At 38.5% G+C, this 14,216-nt stretch overlaps 1 long non-coding RNA gene across 1 annotated transcript; it reads left to right on the plus strand.

Annotated features, from left to right (window-relative positions):
- The first annotated feature begins 559 nt into the window (after positions 1 to 559).
- On the plus strand, positions 560 to 12,974 carry LOC121877584. Its single transcript, XR_006091026.1, has 2 exons — positions 560 to 2,835; positions 12,514 to 12,974. It is a non-coding gene; the product is annotated as an uncharacterized LOC121877584 (long non-coding RNA).
- Positions 12,975 to 14,216: the final 1,242 nt, after the last annotated feature.

Raw genomic sequence — 14,216 nt, forward strand, 5'->3', positions numbered from 1 at the left:
CGCTTTACACCACCACTGACACTTGTACTTGCCTTTGAAGCCATAGCTGGGGTTAAATATGTCCAAAACAAGCTGAGAATTACACAAAATCAAGAAGCTACCACCAGCAACTGCAGAATAAACAAAGCGAGCGCGGTTAACACGTAATGCCATCTGTGGGCAGCCCAGTAAACTAATCTGGAGGTCAAGGGAATTTTGTCCTGGTTAAAAGAGGTGCCGGACCATCCGTTGCCGGAAAATCGGTGGAGTACCTGTAATTAAGTCCCTAACTTGGTCTTTTTGTGTTTGTATATTAGTGTCAAAGTATTTATGTTTAGAGTACACCCACCTCTCGTTTTACGCGGGGGTCACGTTCTTGAAAACCACCGCTTAATTAAAAACTTCTTAAATTAAACATAAATTTCCCATAAGAATACATGTAAATGGTACAGGTTAAGGGAACCATCATATACCACACAGGGTACGAACAGTGCTCTCACTTAAACCAAGCATGCGGCCAACACACACATACTCCTCTCTGAAGGCCGGTGATCACATTTAATTTCACGTCCCATTGTGATTGTTTTTCGTGCCTTTTTAGCTTTAGGCGTCCCAGAGGCAGATGGGTGTTTTACAGACATGGTCAATGGGGGAAACGGCGTTTAACACTAAAAAGGTACGTGATAAACACAATGCAAATTGGAGCACAGAGAAGTAGTAGTGCTGGTGTGAACTGAGAAAGTGATACCCGGGAAGCTTGCTGGACGTGGTCAAAGTTTTTGTACAGAATACTTCATTATCTTCACCATTAGAAGTAATTATCTTTATTATTACATTATTATAATTATTATTATTAATAATATAAAATTGTTGATGTTGATATGACTGCAACTTTATAGTCATAACTTACAAGTACCTCACCAGGCATCACACGCGACTCCACTGCCAGACGACCAGGTGAATACACGATGCAAATTTAAACTGTCTTGAGCGCGTTATTTAAAAAATAGGTGCGTTTAAATTAGCTTTTGGTATTAACTGAACAATCACGTTGTTCCAAAAACGCTTAAATCAAACGCACGTAAAACGAGTTACCTGTATATAAAGTAAAAGAATAATATCATTTTAACACCTGTGCTGAACCGATATTCCAGCTCAGGAGTGCCACAAGAAACGTGAAGATTAGTTATTACAGAAAAACAAAAAAAATTTAACCCAAAGTTGATTGTAAATACATAATGCCGCTCAGTCTCATATTTTCTCTCTTAATTATATTATATTAATAACTTTAAGCTTTGCATAAATCATTGTTTATCAATTTTGATACCTTACAAATACTACTTTCTTTTTTACTTTTTCTACTTGTGTGTTTCACTTCAATTAATTTAACTTTTGTTTTGTTTTTAAGTAGTTTTGAAGAAAGCTACTTTATACAAATTTTAATTTGTTCAAAGCAACAGTGTAGTACTGTACTTTATTTTAAGTAATACTTCCAGGTACTTTCTCCATCACTGTTTAAAGCGGATCTGAATTGAGCTGGACCTGATGTGAACTAGACTAAAGTGGGCTGGACGTGCAAGTGAAGGAGATCTGAAGTTAACTGGACCTAAAGGACTAGATAGTAATTAATTACTATTTTCTGGTACTTTGAATATTAGGATGGTTCTACAGGCATTCCCCAGTTTATAAGAGAGTTCTGTTCCTGAAAAACCTTTAGTAAATCAGATAAATTTTCCCATAGACTTCCATTATAAAAGCCGAGATACTTTTCTATAATGAAAATACTAACCCAAAATGTCTTAACCCTTAAGCCCCGGGTGACGTTCCAGAACGTCTGCCTATTTTCCCATGACACAGAAGTGAGAGTTAACACTGTGGTGTTAATAACTTTACTAAAGTGAGGATATTACTTCAATAATTATGTAAGAGATAAAATCACAAAGTAACTTCATGAAATTACCGTTTACTGTATCTTAAAGTATAGTTAAGTCTTAATGATCAAATTTTTATGTAAAAAATTGGGGTCAAACTATACATGCATAATATTTTTGAGGGGTTACAATTTATGCATTTCCATGGGTCATTTACAGTGAATGATAGTACCTGGTGCAGTACGCGCTTATGGTAGGTTAACCTTACCAGTAAGCTCCTTTATCCTGGGCTTGCCTACCGACCCCAAGATCCTATGTGGCTACAGGAAGAGCAGAACCTTTCACTATACAGTATATGCTGGTTTAAATATACAAATGCCTGATAGAATTGGTTTAGATATTTTTCTTTGCATCTGTTTAAATTACTGGGAGATTATCAACTTTCCCCACCTGTGAGCTGTATGCTATGTTATGGTCAGAGTGAGGGAAGATTGGACTAAAGTTAATTGAGAGGGAAGACTGCTGGAGACATAATTGAAGAGTATTACAGTGAGGGTGGGAAGGCTGGTGATATGAATTAAAACTATTCTCATGTAATGTATATGTGGGAGAAACTTGACTAGAACATAAGACTTTACTGTACTGTAGCAGAAGAAGAGTGAGGAAACACCTTAGGATAGACTGAAGTTTTATACAAGCAAAGGAAGGATATGTGCCACTTAATCTGCACTGGATTATTTTTTTAATTTCTTCCACATCCTAGGTTTAGGTTTCACTTCTTCAGAACTCAACCATAAAGAGAGTCACCTATCAACTGGAATCAACTGAATCTGACCATCTTTCCCCGACCTTTAGGACGGGGTCAGAAGTCTATTCTGGGAAGGATGTTTTTGGACCAGCATGCTTGTTTGTCCAGTGGTTCCAGGAGTCAGGATCCTCTTGAGGGAGAAACCTGGCCCTCAGACTTGGCATCAGCCAGGTTCAGGTGTAACGGGCCGAGTTTTCTCTTTTAATAATTTACCATTCAGATATTATTTTCTGTTAGTATTCTATTTATTCATATACTTATATGTTCGTTGTAGCATTCTTTCCAATGAGTATCCTGTTTTATATACTTATCCTTCTTCAATTCTTTACATATATACTTATTCTTATATATTCTTGCTTATATTCTTACATGTTCTTTATCTCTATATACCTTCTATTCTTATATATTCTTATATAAGTAACTCTTATGCTTCTCTGCTTATATTTTCCAAGTCAATGTTCTTCCTTTTCATTTCCTTTCATATATTATGATCTCATCCATATAGTTGGTTCTAGTTATATTCTAAACCATGGATTAACCTGGGAAACCATGTCTTTCTTATTACCACACTTATTATACTTACAACGGTAGACCTGCCACCACCCAGGATTTTTCTATAATATAACATATCTTAGTTAACTGTTGGGTAGCGAGCTTCTAGGCTTGTGAGTTAGTTATTTTCTGAGAACCAATGTGGGAAAGGATAAAGTGGTGATACTCGTAGATTACTAATTCAATATTTATTAACACAGTGATTGGATAAGATGCATCTTAGATTCACTCAGACAAAACAGAACTGCAATTTATTTATTAAGTCATCAAACACTTCAAGAACTTATTACCTCATTAAATACCTCCAAATACTTATTACTTCAATCGACAATTGTGGTATTATCACTCTGCCAAATGATATTCAGTACTGGGTATACACCAGATATCACTGGACCCTCAGGTCTTACCTTACCAAGTAGCAAATTAACTCTTCACTTCTTGGTTATATCATTATACTCTCAGATTATCATTTCATGGTCACTACCGATGAATACATAGCACACTGGACAACTCCACAATTATCGCAACATACAATACCTCCTGTTAATTCTCAAGGAACAACATGGCACTTTTAACTCTCATTCAGTGGTTCAATACTTAACCTGGGATACTATATTTCGGCTAGTTATCCCCCAAACAAGATACAATAATACTTAGGCCCATGTAACTGTGAGGAGTGCTCCAGGGTAACGCTGGTCTCTACAACAAATGAAGATCGCTGTTAGGGGTCGGTTGTAGACAGACACACGCCCAGGGAGCTGGTGCCTGATTTGCAGGAAACGGACTTCCCAGTTTAATCCTGTCGAATTAACGGCATCGTCCAACCCGGTTACCGACCCACGTTAGCCGATGAGTATTCAGCTCAACACACTGGAGAGACGTTGAGGAAGAGTCACGAATGCCTAAATGCCTAACTTCAACTATACAAAACATACGTCTGGCAACGGTTCAGACGATATCTAAATCTCTACGTTACTTGACTTAATTGGCACAGAATTCACTATGTTAACACCTGAACACTGATATTCACAAAATTGACCAAGTTAAACTGAATTAATAGGCGGCGGGGAACACACGTTAACATACCTGAAGACGTTGAGGAAGAGTCACAAATGCGTGATTCTCCCTCGTGTAGAGGTATATACGTGCACCAGCGGGGCAGCTTGGGCCTCCGTATTCATACCAGAAGGGTCGATCTTACCAACAACATAACTTCTCTACCATTTTGGATCACTGTAAACTTAGTTATGAACTCCAGTGTTCTTGATCAGGGTAATTTCCTATGTCTATTCATATAATCTAATCAGAGGTTGAGCTTGCCAGGAAAAGGTGGATTATACACGTCGATAACATTAATTCTGCAAGCTCAGGCCTGAGGCGAACAAGGAGCTATTCACGGGGAGGCGCTACATCTTGGAGATTATACCAGTTGACAGAATAGTTCAGGAAATTAATGACTTTCTCAAATAGACAACTGCCACTAACTAAACTATAAACATCAGATTCTCTGATGTTGGGGCGACAAAATGATATAACTTCAGGCGCGATCAGAAACTCATGGATACCCCCACGGACGACATGAAATACGCCACTCTAGCTGGCAAACTCGACACTCACTCACTTGACACGTTTTACTAACGATAAGGACAGTTGAAGCGTTCTACCCCACGCACAATGGATCTTGAATGTTCCCACTGTAAACAGACATATCTAGGTTGACTCAAAACAAGGGTGTTCTCTCTCACACTCAAATTCATTTTATAGAGAGGTTGGTTTCAATAAGTCAGAGAAAATGGGATAACGGAGGACTGAGGTGTCTTGAAGTGATGAGAAAACGGACTCCTCAGATGGAGGACTCAACGAAAGCCGAGTTATATGTTTTGTGGGCTATTGAGCGTAATATGAATCATTTGATTTTGGTGCTAACTGACGTGTAAGACCGTGGTCGTGACAACACCACCTGTGTTTTTTTACCAGGTATGATTGGTAATGAGTAATGTGCTGTATGAGTCGAGCACAGTATGATTAGTGGTGAGTCAAGAGCTGTATGAGTGATAGTGAGTCGAGCGCTGTATGAGTGATAGTGAGTCGAGCACAGTATGATTAGTAGTGAGTCAGGCACTGTGAGTAATCTACTGTGTGTATGATTGTTACTGTGTCATGTGCCATATCATCCCATCAATCATCCACCTCCTGTGTGTGAAATGGTGTACTTCCAGGTATCACATATCATGCTGAGTGTCTTGGGTCGTGCACAGTTGATGCTGTATGTGTTGCTTATATCATGTTTTGGGTATTTTGATGCTCTCTCTCTCTTTGTTTATCTTTCTCACACACACACATGCAAAAAAAAAAAAACCCTAAACTAACCTAACTTAGATACATAATGAGATCATTAAAAGTTGAAAGTCACCATCTCTTCTCTCAACAGGTTGGAGGGAGGCATAAAGGTCGAGCATGACAACCATTACTGGTGTTGGCTGGGCAGAAGCCGTCACTTGTGCACCAAGATGTCTTCACGTTTTAGCTCTGGTCTGTAGTCTCAAATGTAAAGTATGTTGAATATTTCTCCTAAGTTAAGATGCAAGGTTGTATCTGATTGTGTGATTCAAGGTGATGGAATCTCAAAGGTATGTTGAATATTTCTTATAAATTAAGATGTAAAAATGTATCTGATTGGTGACATAAGATACAACATTGGTCAAGGATGAGTTGTCCTAATTTATTTAGTATGGATCAGGAAGCTGATTCTAGGACTGTAGTTAGCCTGATTAAAACTCGGGCCTTCGTTGATGAGCAGCAGCAATTTGACAGTAATTACATAAGATCATCGGAATCGTCTTAGTGATGTGCAAACCGATAAAGGATTTTTTAATGCTAGATGCGATTGTATTTTTTAAAACTCAATCTCCACTGAGTTGGAGGTACAGCCCAGGTCAAGAGGCCTACAACCACAAAATCTTTGTCATAAGACAATTTTTTTTTTTTTTACGGAGTTGTGGTCACTGCTGTGATTAGCCACCCAAAGGTCAACCAGGGAGTGTAGTACTGTGCCTTTAGTTAAATCAGTTGATAGTGTCATCAGTGACTGCGGAAGAGGTTGTAAATACCTAGAGTGAATACAAATTGGCAAGCAAGCTGTTAAGGCACCACTGCCACAGAGACTTTTATTTTGTATTTGTGCTCTCTCAATGACTGAAACTGTGCCTAACACCATTCACAGGGAGATACAATAAGTACTTTCAGAATAACACATAAATGCCTAAATCATTCCTTGGAAACCAATAGTTGATAAGTAATTAGCACTGCCCTGTGGTACCCCTTTTGTGACAGGTACAGATAATGATTTAGTGCCATTAATCACCACACACTGCTTGCAGTCATATAGAAAGTCTTCTATCCACGCTAGGATATTTCCCCAAATACCGTACCCTTCCAGTTTGATTTTCAGCCTTTCATGGGGTACACTGTTGAAAGCCTTGGCAAAATCTAGGTATATGTTATCGATATTACCACCCTGTTCCAGAATATGGGTCCAAATATCCAATACTTTGAGCAATTGTGTTAAGCAGGAATGCCCCGGCATAAAACCATGTTGGCAATCCTCTACAAGGTTGTTTTGTAGTAGCTGTTCCATTACGGCATCTCTGATAGTACTCTCAAGTATTTTACATATTATGCTGGTCAGGCTCACCCCTCTATAGTTGTTCGTGGAGTGACGATCACCCTTCTTGAGTATAGGACTCGCATAAACCACTTTCCAATCACTGGGGACCTTTTGTTCATCCAGGCATTTACAAAACAGGATCTTTAGGGGCTCGGCAAGCTTGTTGCACAACTCTCTTAGCACTCTGGGATGCACAATGTCAGGGCCAGGACTCTTATGGACCTTCAGCTTTGACAGTTTATTTCTAATACCCTCTTCTGTGAACATAATGTGGGTCACTGCTGTGTCGAACCGTTTGTCACCAAACGCAGGAAGGTTAATCGCATCCTCTCCTGTGAACACCGAGGAAAAGAAGCTGTTCAATGTCTCGGCTTTATCCTAGTCAGAATCTGCGTAACTACCATCTTCAAGCCTCAGGTCTGATACTCCTACTCGCATTTTTAATTTCGACTTTGCATAGCGGTAAAACGCCTTTGGATTTGTCTTGACCTCACTTGCAACCAGCCTCTGGAACTCCTTTTCAGCCCTTCTACACCTACCTTTGCTTGTTTTCTGGCTCTTGCATACATCCTCCTGTCCTGCTCATCGCATGACCCAACCTACGTCTTGAATTCTGAGTTTTCTTCTTAACTTTATCGACCGCCTCATGGTTCATGTGTAGGGACCCCCTCATATTCCTAGAGGCACTGGGTTTGGTCTTGGGTATATATTTATAGATCAAATGGGTCACTTTACTAGTTATGATATTCAGCGTAGTGTATGTGTTCTTGTGCCTCAATGAGTTGGGCCAGTGGATTCCCCTCATCTCTTCCCTCATCCCATTGTAATTTCCCTTGTAATATTTGCACCTTGGCCTGGCCTTATCTTGAACTAGGTAACAGTTAAATCTGAATGACAACACTATGTGGTGACTGGTGCCAACTGGGGCAAGATGTTCCAGTTTGGCCACCATACCCTCCTCATTTGTTATGATGAGGTCTAGTGGCTTGGGTGTTTGCTCCCCTCTGTAATGTATCGGGTCTCTAACATGATGGAACAGAAAATTATCTCTCAGAGTTTCTAAAAAAAGAGTAACAGGGTTATTCAAGTCATTTCGGGTGAACTCGTTTTTCCAGTCTGTGTCGCCATAGTTAAAGTACACATGATATGGAGGTGGCTAGGGTTGAGCATTGCTGCAGTGTCTATTAAGGCTCTTAAGTTCCTTTGATTTAGTGGGCCACAGTTTGGGGATCTGTAGATACACCTGACGATAAGTAATTTAATTTTACACCATTTGGACTCTTCAAAAACATCCTCTCCCTGTACTCTCACCTGGCTGACTCTAAGGTCTTGCCTAGCATAGATAACCACACCCCTCTTGCAAGTTTTTTGAGAAAGGATCGTAAATGAGTCATATCCAGCTATACTGAACTCGCATTCCTCTGGGTCGATTCTCCTGTTCTTGTACTAACAGGGGCCGGATACTCAAAAACATTTATGGGGATGTATGTCGTTGTGTACCCCGTAACTGGACATACAGTCTCAGATTGGCATACTCAAAACACAGATGGTATACTCAAAACAAATATTTGACATCGAACTCCGCAAGTTAAAGTGCGTAACTTACACCAGCTCCTGAGGTTGTGTAACACTCTCAACCCGGATGTAGTAGTGACTAATTCCCTATTGTATAAAAAATAATAATAATATATGTTGTAATGTTGACTTGGTTTATCATAGAATAATGAAGAAAATATTTTGTACACCAACATACTGAAATATAATATTTCACTTTGTCTTTTTCGTAACTTTTTTGTTGCCATAATAAGCGGCTTGAGTGTTTGTATTTGTCTCAGTTTGGAAGAGACGCATCTTTTGTCTTCTTACAAATTATAAAGTATTTTTTACCAAAACAGAAGGTTTGTATTGTTCACACTTAGGGTAAAAATATGTTTTATGACTGAGTAAACTTGCAGATAGAACTTATTAATGTTGTATAGCCGTAAATATCCCTCAGTAATGAAAGCCAATATGAGGTGAAGTGAACATTCCTGCCAAGATTTCACCTGTTTTTCTAATATTCAACCAATAGTCTTAGCTTATTTTCTTATGTATATGGCTTATGATAACATGAAAGGCTATAAATTTCCATAGGCTAGCCAAAATTAAACGATATTAGGCGTAACATGTGGATTGCAATTAACTTGATTAATAGGGGCCTATATAACTCTTTTTCAGTCTTAGACAAATAAATGTTTAAACGTGGGGCCTACTTAATTTAGTTAAAACATGAGGATTATTTAAATAAGAAATTATACCAATAGGTTATAGGTTAGAGAGGTTTGGTTTGGTTATGTTATGTTATGGTATGTTAGGTTAGGTTAGAGAATGTGTACATGGTTTTTTGGTGAGTGTCAGGCCGTCAGTGAGACACTTTGTCTAGCAGCTACCTTAGGCCTAGTTCCAGACTTTCAACATTATCATAGGTAGAGTATTAATTTAAGAAAATTTACGGCTAATCCGATATAATTTCAGGTTTTAAATTGTTGTTTTTTGTATGAACTTGAAGACAATTCAGACCAAATGTCCCCAACATTGAAAGGAAAACACCAGGGTCTAGGCTAAATGAGTAATTTAAGAGAAGTGATTTGTCATTTAGGTTCGGCAAAGCTATGTTATCAATAACCAATTTATTTGAATTTGCCCAGAATAGTGTATACTTCAGCCTCACTGAAATTAGGCCGTCTCTTCTTGGCTGGTGTTCCTTCCATGTTTACAAAATAATATATGTGCGTCGCTCTCAGCTGATTTCTCCTTCTCTTGTGATTGGTTGATGATTTTGTTAACTGAGCGCTGATTGGCCAACTAGCTCCTGCACTGACATCTACCTTCCGACAAGAGAACTTAATTTACAGGGTAAACACTAGAGTTATGAATACTTACGAAAGGCTTACGGAACTGTAATTAAATTTTGAGTATGCTAAATTTACGGTACTGTAAAGATTCGACAATATATGGTACTGTATCATGCTAAAAGACGTAACTTATGAGGTGTTTTGAGTATCCGGCCCCAGTTCTACAACTCCTACAATATCTGGTTGGTGTACCTTCAGTAGTGTTTCAAACTCCTCTCTCTTATCAAGAAACATGTCAGAATTAGTGTACATAACATTCGAGCCAGAATTTGTTCTCGGTAATGTGTCTGCTCTTAGTAGCAACACCCCCCCCCCCCCATTCTCAAAAGCTGCAGCATTTGCTAAGTACACTGTATGTCATTGTTTACACCGTGCTCGCCTCCTCCGGGTGGGGGGTAGAGCGGGTGGAGGGTGCGCTGTTGACACACTTGCTTCCACTATCCTCTCCCCGTTCCTCCTCGACTCATCCCTTCTCTGCTTCAAGCCCTGCAGGAGCTTCCTGTGCTGTTCCCTCTGCATTACCGTGCATTCTGGGTGAATGAATACACTCCAAGATGCCTCGCTCCTTGCTAAGTTTTTTGCCTGCCGAATAACCTTCCATTTCTCCTCCTCACTCACTAGTGTGATCCTGAGGGGACCAGGCTTATCTCCCTGCTGTTGTCCCAGCCTCCTCACATCCTGGAGGGTTGATGGCATTTTCAGAACCTCTGTACAAATATTCTTAAACTACATCTTATCGTGTGTTATCTTACTCTAAGTTCCCTCCGCCTGGCTCTCAGGGACTCCAAAAACTATTACATTGTTCCTGCGCTGGAAACGTTCCAGTTGTTCCTCCTCTCCCCTAACAGTAGGTCCGTTAATTTCCATTTCTTCGACACACTGCTTCAGGGTTCCTAGCTGCTGTAGAACCTGTTCTGATCCTAAATTACTCTCCCCCACCTCCAGTAGCCCTGCTAATGCCTCGGCATAACTTCTCTTAACAACTACCTCCATTATATCGGCTACTTCCTCAGTCTTAGCAAGGATGTCTTTCCCAACTTGTCCTAGTTTGGCAACCAGCAAGGCTCTAGCGTCATCTATTTTCGTCCCTAGGGAACTCGTTCCCCTTTGGCTTGCAATCGCCTCTTTCACCTTGACTCTGCAGTCAGGGCAATACCAGCAACAGCCTTCATGCTTTACAGCAGCTTGCATCGTCCTAAATGTTGCATTAGTCAGGCCTGTATCATCCATATCTGTTATCCCCGCATTAATCTCATATCATACTCATGGTTGTTGTTGTTGGGGGGGGGGTGCAGACTGTGTATAGATCTACATTTATTTAAGAATAAAGAAAAAAAACAGTACTTAGCTGCCCTCTGCTGGTTTTATCCTCCCCTGTTGCCTTTAGGGTTGTCTTCTCTTATTTTTTTTCAGTTCACTTCTGCAATTTGTCAGTATTTACGTGCTATCTCTATGTACACTGCATTGTGCTATGACTAATGGATTTTATACACCCTTTCAGTCCTTAAGAAACCCAGAAAAATAAAATAAATCTTTCTTTGGGGCAGTAATAGACTGCCTTTTAGGATGGCCAAACTTGTTGTTTTTATTTTTATTTTTTTATTTTAACTATTATTTCCTTATACTACAGTACTTTCTTTTCCCGTTCACGTCTATATCTCTTGGTGCTATCACTGTGTACACTGTATCTCCCTGTGAATGGTGTATTGTAGGCACAGTTTCAGTCCATGAGAAAACACACAAGCAAAATTTTTGACCAAATATACTTTTCTCTCAGAATTGGAATTTAAGAGGTTTAACTAATTAGGTACATACAGAATAACACACACACCTAAATCTCACCTTGGAAACCCATAGCTGGCGAGTAATTAACATTGTGAACCTTGGTATTTTTTTCATTACCAGTTGGGATCAGGAGACTTTATGGAGAGATGAGTGATCCAGAGACCATTAGCCTGGTCCAGGGGTCAGCAGTCTGTTGGTCTTAGGACCAGTATTAATCTGGTTTAGGGACCCCCCTTTATTTTTCTAAATTAGTGTAATGTCTGAAATGTTTAGCCTAATTATAGGTCAAGGATAAGTTGTCCTAATTTATTTAGTATGGATCAGGAAGCTAATTCTAGGACTGTAGTTAGCCTGATTAAAACTGCACAGCTTGTTACCTCAAAATACCATGTGCATTGGGTATGTGTGGCCTCCCTCACAGGTTCACTGTCAAATCTCTCATCTGGAAGTTTTTGACCAGAGAACTGGAAGAGAATTCTCTCTGGAGGAAAGAACTTCAGATGACCCTTACCTCTTAGCTCAGAGATCAGGTTATTTTGCTAGGAGGTGCCTTTTGCTTGGACCAGCATTAGTTGTGCAGAGAGGTGCTGGTAGCCTAAGGGATGGTCGTGCACCAACTAGTGTTTAATAAAGTCATCATACAAATTTATATTTGTTCATCATGTACTACAAATACACAATGTAAGTCCACTAAACCAAGGATAATTTAGGAAGGACATCCAAAGATTATTTCCATTAAAGTATGGGATAAATAAATCGTTAGTTAGTCATTAAAATTACCATCCAAGTTCACATTGGCTCTTGTGTTGTGAAGGTGTAAATATTAACTAACTCCTTGTAATTCTGCACTAATACACTTGTCACATACATACATACACACCATTGTTAAGTATTTTATCTAAGTGCCATACATATGGTGTATCTTGATATTTCTGTAATAAGTTGTACTTGACACAGGAGGAGACGTCTGGTCCTGCAGCAACACAGCACAGCACCTTATATCACGGCTCCTGTACAGAAGAAAACTTATCTACTGATTCTTGGCAGATTATGTTACCATTTGAGGTGAACTGAAGCCTTGATGTAATAGTGATTGAAGACTACAGTACAGGAGGAGAGAGAGTGTTATCTGGCATTGGTATTAAAATAGTTAGCAACTGTGTGTTAATAACTTACAGGGTTCAGTTTAACACAGATAGGCTCATCATATATTTTAATAAAGTACAGGTATCCCCCAAGATACTTACAGTATGTCCAATAAATGAACAATCATTATTACAAAAATATCAGTTTGACTTGACAAATTCCCCTCAGTCACAGGGTCAGTATAGCCCAGTGGTGCATTGGCACTATTGCAGAATGTTGGTTGTGTTTAATGTATTTATTATTTTACAAGAATTATATTGGTGAAAAACCCACCAGTTGACTGATTTTTCCCTCCCAGAACATAATACAAGAGTTGTACCATTCAATATGTTTTTTAACTTAGAACCCTTAGTGCTATACAGTATGTTAGAGGATACCTGTACATGTAAATTAATGTACAGTACTGTAGGTTCACCTGTTGGGGAAGTGAAGGCAGTGTTAATCACAAGGTTCAGTATACAGTACACTGCTCTTAATGGACCATCATGCTTGTGTGGATTAACCAAACACTACTTAACAAAGTTCATTTAAGTTGTAGTGGAAAAATAATTAATTTGCAGAACTTGACATGAAGTATTTATGAAAAATGATTCAATGTGTACATAATGTGAGGTGCCTGGTGGAAGAGTGATGTATGTGCCAAGACCACAAGCAAGGTTAAAGTTTGTTTACACTGTATCCCACCACACTTATAGTTTTATACTGTATATCCTCTGGCAACTGTTGAAACAAACATCTTGCTTGACCACTAACTCGCTTCCACCGAGTGCCTCATACATTTGTGTTTTTCACAACTGTATTGTACTATATTGTATTGTACTATATTATATTGTACTGTACTATATTGTATTGTACTGTACTATATTACTGTATATTGTATTGTACTTTACTATAATATATTGTACTGTACTATATTACTGTATATTGTATTGTACTTTACTATATTATATTGTACTGTACTATATTGTATTGTACTGTACTATATTGTATTGTACTGTACTGTATTGTATTGTACTGTACTATATTGTACTGTACTGTACTATATTGTATTGTACTGTACTATATTGTATTGTACTGTACTATATTGTACTGTACTGTACTATATTGTACTGTACTGTACTATATTGTATTGTACCATACTGTACTATATTGTATTGTACTGTACTATATTGTATTGTATTGTACTATATTGTACTGTACTGTACTATATTGTATTGTACTATATTATATTGTACTGTACCATACTGTACTATATTGTATTGTACTGTACTATATTGTATTGTACTGCACTGTACTATAATGTACTGTACTGTGTTTTATTGTACTGTATTGTACTATATTGTATTGTATTATATTATACTGTACTATATTGTACTGTACTGTGCTATATTGTACTGTACTATATTGTATTGTACTGTACTATATTCTATTGTACTGTACTATATTATACTGTACTGTTCTATATTGTTTTGTAGTATATTGTATTGTGCTGTACTTTATTATACTGTACTATA

This window comes from Homarus americanus, unplaced genomic scaffold (genome assembly GCF_018991925.1).
Source record: "Homarus americanus isolate GMGI-L3 unplaced genomic scaffold, GMGI_Hamer_2.0 scaffold42071, whole genome shotgun sequence".
NCBI lineage: Eukaryota > Metazoa > Arthropoda > Malacostraca > Decapoda > Nephropidae > Homarus > Homarus americanus.